Source organism: Ceratosolen solmsi, unplaced genomic scaffold (genome assembly GCF_000503995.2).
Source record: "Ceratosolen solmsi marchali unplaced genomic scaffold, CerSol_1.0 scaffold10, whole genome shotgun sequence".
Taxonomy (NCBI): domain Eukaryota; kingdom Metazoa; phylum Arthropoda; class Insecta; order Hymenoptera; family Agaonidae; genus Ceratosolen; species Ceratosolen solmsi.
Window position 1 is genome coordinate 259,623 of NW_011948412.1, and position 7,126 is coordinate 266,748.

The window sequence follows — 7,126 nt, forward strand, 5'->3', positions numbered from 1 at the left end:
GGGAATCCGTCACTTGGTGTCGGTCTAAGGAAAAGCGGCTAAAAAAAGGAGTATGCGGTTGAGATCAGAGGGACCGCTGTGTTTGTTAAATAATGATAGTCCAGGAAACGGAAACTGACGGGAACAAAGCCAGAGTAAACAGAGCTCATGACATGTTGACAATACATCTAAAGTCAATACATGGTAGTTTGTTATCACCGGTGACGCGACGAAACTAGATCTTATTCACGCGTCTAACATGCATAATGGATGATTGGCGTTTATCGGAAGCTACATACTAGCAATTTCTATGGATGCCTGTACTATACTTTTATTTTAAATTATAATATGTTTGCCTTATACAACAGAATCAACTTGATTTCATTTTGAGGTTAAGCCGACTAACAACTTACAAACTTACTGTGGTGAATTTTCTTTGTAGCTCTTGATGCGGTATTCCTCCGTACCGCATAACATTAATTTATTGACTTATAAAGTATATTATGTTTGCGCCTACAAAACTCATTATATAAAATATTTTATCAAATAATATGTAATTTTATAAAAAAAAATTAATTTTTTATTTGAAAAGCCTCTATTCTAATCTATTCATCATTCTTTAAATTTACCAATAGTAATATAAATTAAAAATTAAATTACTGTAATTCTAAATTGGTACTCAATTTGTACTAGAAATTTATTGACTTCTGTATAATATAATAGTTTAGTTATACAATACATCTAAATAATTGAGTTAGGCATTTTAATTATTATTAATAAAATTTTTAATATGTATTAAAAGATGCTTATTACAAGACAAGAAATTTTTATTGTATAAATTAATATCTTTTAACAAATTTTAAAAATGAAGAAAAAAGTTATTAATATAAATATATATATATATATATATATATATATATATATATATATATATATACAAAGAGATAAGAACATATGAATGTTATTATAATTTAAAATTATTTTATACAGACAGGATATTTTCTAAATTTATATAAAAAACATTACTACTCAATAATAATAAAGTTTAAATATTAAATAAGTTAGTTTGGAGTTAATTTTTTTATGATATGAAAACATGTAGATATTCTGTACATGTAGATTGTGGTATTACGTAGTGTGTGCAGTAGGATGGAAGAGAGAGAGATTCATATCGCAGAACCGAAGGTTTAGTAGATGTAATAAAACACATTGATTAAGGATACTGTGAGTAAAAATGTACAGGCGAATTAGTAGATAGATGCAAAGACTTCGATGCGATTAACGAGTGCTTAGACTTAATCAGTTGACGATAAAGATTTCAAGCAAGTTACAAAATTTTTCAGTTCTAAACAAAGCTTCGAGAGAATGGAGATGAAAAAAAATGATTGGCTTGAAAACAGAAGGAAACGGAAAAAGAAAAGAGGGAAAGAAAAATTTAAGGGAGGAAATAAAAGAAAAAATATATATTTTACTTTCTCTTCTATATTTTTTCTACATCTACGTTATTATAAATAGTATCAACGTATATTAGAAAAACTAACTCACTACACACTTACCCTAATGCAGCCGTTAAATAAGTAATACCCTAAAATCCGTGTTTATAATTGTTCATCATTTCTTAATTTTAATTACTAAAGTTTGATTTATTATTATTTATTTAATATAACAAAGTTTTAAAACATAGTTATAATATCAATAGATTGATTATTCATACATTTGTTACTAAAGCTTTAAGAACAAATGACATTAATAAGTTTTATATGATTTACTTAAATGTAATACTCCCAGTTGGAATCAAGTAAAGTTTAAATAATTCAAACATGTATCGTAAATCTTTTTGTACTATAATCTATGTTATTTTATTTTTGATTAGTGAAAATTAAAAGAAATTGAATAAATTATGAAAAATTTATAAAATAAAATTAGCAAGTACATTTTAGGATATTTTATTATAACCATTAGAATAAGTGATAGTAGGATATATAATAAATATTCAAGGTTCTTAATATTTATAACAATATAATATAATTAATTCTTCACCAGTTAATATATTAAATAAATTTTTATTAATAAACAATAAACAGAAACTACATTTATTGATCGATCTATATATATATATATATATATATATATATATATATATATATATATATATATTTGTTTCACTTTAAATAAATTCTTTTATGTAAATAAAATCCATGCCGACATTTTAACGAATTTCGTCATTAATATTGTTAATATTATTATCAATATAATGTTACAGATATTTTTAAATTTTGAAGTACAATTTAAATAACATAAGATCTATTTCTATACGAGAATCTCACCAATCCGTCTATGTTCATTGTATTCTTTAGTTGTCTTATCTTTACAATTTTTTGAATTTTGAAAAAGATTGGTTATCGACGTTTGAGTAAGATGAAAAAAATGTTGATGACTCATACCTGATGAAATTGTCAAATGTTTTTCATCATCAGGTTTTGACAAGAGGGTTAAAGCCTAAAATTTTTTTAAATCAATTGACTGGAACAGAAGAAGGGATTATTTTGGTTGAGAAAATACTTGAAGAATTCCAATGGTCATTTACTGGCTGTACGTTAAATACATTGTAGAAGTCAGTAATTTTGTTTTATAAATGATTAATTATGATTGATTACCTCTGTATGTTGATCAATTATCTGGCTTCTGAACTTTTCTTTTATATTAGCATGCGACCAAATACATACAATTTTTATGATCTTGATATATTTCATTATACAATACGACAAGGCTTATATGAATTATAAATAATTTTATAAATTATATAACATAATAATAAAGTAAAATATACCATTGTATGAAAATGATTTAATATATTTACTTGTAGTTTAGTTTTTGTGAAGAAAATATTTTATATTGTAGATACTATTTATAGGTATCATTTGTACAATTGTTATCATTGGAGCTTTTTATATATTAATAATCATTCTATTGCATTTTTACTATTATTAAAATTACTTTAAAATTAGATTTATTTAAATAATAAGAATACCATTAATAACATTGTGATTTATTGTATCAAAGAAAATATTAAAATCGATTTTACAAACAAAATTCTTGTATGAATTGTGCTCAGTTAACTAAAATCTTAAAAATAAATTAAAATAATACTATTATTGAAAATATATTGAAAATCAAAATAGAACATAATTATTTTTTAATTTAGTTAGTTTCGGTTTAAGGAAAAAGATACCGGAAATTACGGAAAATCGATGTTTAGAAGGTTCAGAAATAAATCTAGATAAATTGATATAATTTTATAGCTGAATCTACTATTCATTCTCACCATTCCGACTCGTACATAATTGTCAGTTATAAGCATATAATAATTGGTATAGATATGAGGAGACGAGTAACACGAGTAACTATCTCTCTCTTTTTCTCTTTCTTTATCTCGCTTTTGGGAGCATGTGTCTTTGGTGGGAGTCTACCTCTGCATGTGCAGATGTATATGGCATAGCTTGACTGAGTAGAGAAGGAGGAATACTGTGATGGAGGTGGGGTGGTGAAGGAGAGCCCCTTTCGGAACGATGATAATATCTGTCCCCCGCAACGGCGGCTAACATCAAAGCTGTAGTGTGCGTTTCGCTTTCCCCTCCTACACTTCGTTCTTCGGCTTCGTGAGGAGTCGCGAGTCGTATAGATATACGGACGCACCCAATATAGACGTGTGCGTATGCCGCTGTGCCGGTCTCGAAGTCTCCAACAATCCTAATGGTTCTTTCACAAGAAAAAATGATCCGTGGGATCATTTGCAGAGCCAAACACGAAGGCGAAGAAAAGAATAAGAACGACAGAGAATATGAGAAAGGGCGAGTAAGAGGGTCGAGCTACACGTATACGCATGTTCGAATATGACATTGCAATTTTTTCGTTTCTTTTGTTCATGTATATTGGTAGAAACATACACCGATACCCACGCTCACTCATACCCCTCATACATACATACTTACTTACATACATACATACATGCATACATGCATGCAAACTTACATACATACACACATACATAGATACTTACATACATCCATGCATACATATATATATGCATACTTACATACTTACATACATACATACATACTTACACAAGTACGTACATACACACATGCATAGATGCATACACACATACATACATAGTATGGATGTATTTAACGTGCATGCGCCCTCACAGCGATATATTCATATATAGATGATCACATATGTGTAAATAAATCCTCGATGTACTATTCGTTGTTTGGTTGTTCACTACTTTTCGTATATGTCATACGTGCTTAAACGTTCATAATACGTGCATTTTTAATCATTATTTTCCCCTTTCTACGCTGTATCAAATATTGTATCTTATATCGATAATTCTTTACTAAATTTTAATTTTATTAATTAATTATTTTTCATTTTATTCTTCTAAATATACCGTATATTTCTGTACTTTGATATACTTTAGTACTCAATAATGGGACGTTAAATTTAAATTATGTTAAATTTTGACAAAAAAGTGAAATATATTTTTCTTATTTATCATTCTCATTTGAAGTTTAGATTTGGGATTTATTTAAAATTAGATATGGGCTATTAATTACTGAATATTGTACAAATTGCGATATATATTTATAGATTATATTTATAGATTGTAATTTATATAGAAACTATATATTTGAGAACCATTTAGATATAGTCTATTTTATTTAAAATGTTGATCTTGTAATAATTTTATTAAAATGATTCTTATATGCGTATATATAACAGTTTATTTTTAAATATAAATAGAGTTTATTAAATTAAATATATTATATAAAATTGATGTTAAATTAAAATTGAATAGTATTTTTTATTCTATAATTTTCAGATAAAAATAAAATAATAAAATATGAGTGATGAAATCATATATAAATTATAATAAATTTTAGTAAAGTAGAATGAAACAAAGCCTTTTATAAATTTTCATAACAAATTTTTTATAAAAGCTTTTATTAGTGTTGATAGCAATTCTAAAGCAGAGAAGTAATAATTCTAATAATATTATTAAGTTTAATAATTATATATTTTTTAATATTTAAAAATTGGTAAGAAATATATAATTTATTTAATTTTCATTTCTTTTTTCTTAATAAAAATTATGTAAACGAATATAATCTTTTAAAAATAATATTTATGATCATATAAAATCTCTTGATATCGATGAATCGGATATTATTAGTATATCATTAATGAATACAATTCTTTTATTTCTTTTAATATATTTATAATATTTTGTATTTTAAATATACTATAGCTTATTGTCTTATGTATTTAATTTTCTGCCATAGCTGAAATATGAAAGTGCTAAGTAAATTAAGCAAACTATAAATAAAAATATATATTATGTATCTTATCAGTATACTACTTCATATAAATATGGGAAAATAAGGATAAAAAAATCGTAAATATTTTCGATAATTTAATAAATTACGGAATAATGATTAAGAATATTTACAATTTATACTTTGTCAATTTATCATAATAATAATGTTTATGATAATTACTATTAAGGGTAATTGTAATTTTTGTTAGACAAATAAATATACTCGATAAATATTATACACATATTGTATAAGTAAATATAATAGATTCAGTAATCAAACGCAAAATTAAAATAATTACTAATGTAATATGGCAGAGGTTAGCTTTTAATATTTTTTTCTCGACCGATAGTACTCACATATACTAGAAAATCTTGCGCGCTAGAAATGCGCGCAAACCATGCTTAATAAAAGGAAATCACGTGATTTACAAGATTTCTAAATATGTGGATATAAAAATATATATATATATATATATAGATAGAAAAAAATATATATATATAGATATAAAAATGGATATAAAAACCGCGAATCGAAATCGTGGTTAGCCCGCCAATCAAGCTGCAGCATGAGTATTTGAAATAAGTCGGTCGTTGCTGGAAACGCAGCAACACCAGTTGAAAAAAGTGAAGGAGAGGGACATCCAGAAAGACGAAAGAGTTGGGTCGCTCTGCGTTTCTCACGCAAATTGCCTCGGGTCCAAGGATCCGAGTCAGAGATATTGTGGACAAAGCCGCACCTTCAACGGAGCTCCGACCGCATATACATATATGTGCGTTTGTTGCTCCGCCCGCAATGTATAAGCTTGCGATGCACTCTCTAGATTTTATTACAACCACCGTAATGCACAAAAGTGAGACAGAAAAAGAAATGGGCTTTTCCTCTTTCTTGGGTATGCGCTACTCTGTATATTTCTTTTCTGCGATGAGTCTGTAGACGAGAACTCAAGTAACAAAGAGCAATGTCAATCGATAATCTACCGATTATTATTATCTTCTGTATGATCCATTGTCGCAACTTTGTATTCATCGATTCAATTCTCTTGGGTACTATCTGCTGGTATTTTGTTATTATTTTGTTCATCAGGAGCATTGCCTTTATATTGAGTTTATTATATATAACATTTCTCTTCTTTGCTTCATTAGCTCTTGAATTTTATTATGTTTTATTCCATATGTAAATTGTAAAGTTAAATTAATGATGAATTTTATATTATTTATACAAAGGATTTCGTTTAGTGCAAAAGTGAGCCAATTATTTTATTTGTATAAAACAATCGATTAGTCATTTTGATAAAAGTACAAGGATATAGTTAAACTAGAAATTTTATTTGTTACACGAATACATAAAAAAATTCAGAATAATTCGGATAAGCTGATATTGCATTTTCCTTTTATAATTAAATAATCAAATAAATTTGTTGATTTGTGAAAATCAAATAGTTTTCATTCACAGAAGCAAAAGTCTAAAAAGAGATCAAGAAATCGATAAAATACAATATTAGGGAGCATGCAGAATTCTTAAGAAGCGATAAAGCGATAAAGAGGTTAGAAAACAATTCAAACTGCGCGGTGTGTATTTGTAACTTTCTCTCTTTCTCTTGATTTATATTCTTTTAGTTGTATTATGTGTGTAACCTGGTTGAAACTTTTAAGTCCAACGATATATTGTTTTTTAGTGCGCATGTTTTCTAATACAGAAGAAAAAGAGAGTAGTAGTGGATCATCAAGAAAAAAGAGAAAAGAACAAAAAAAAATAATCTCAGCTAC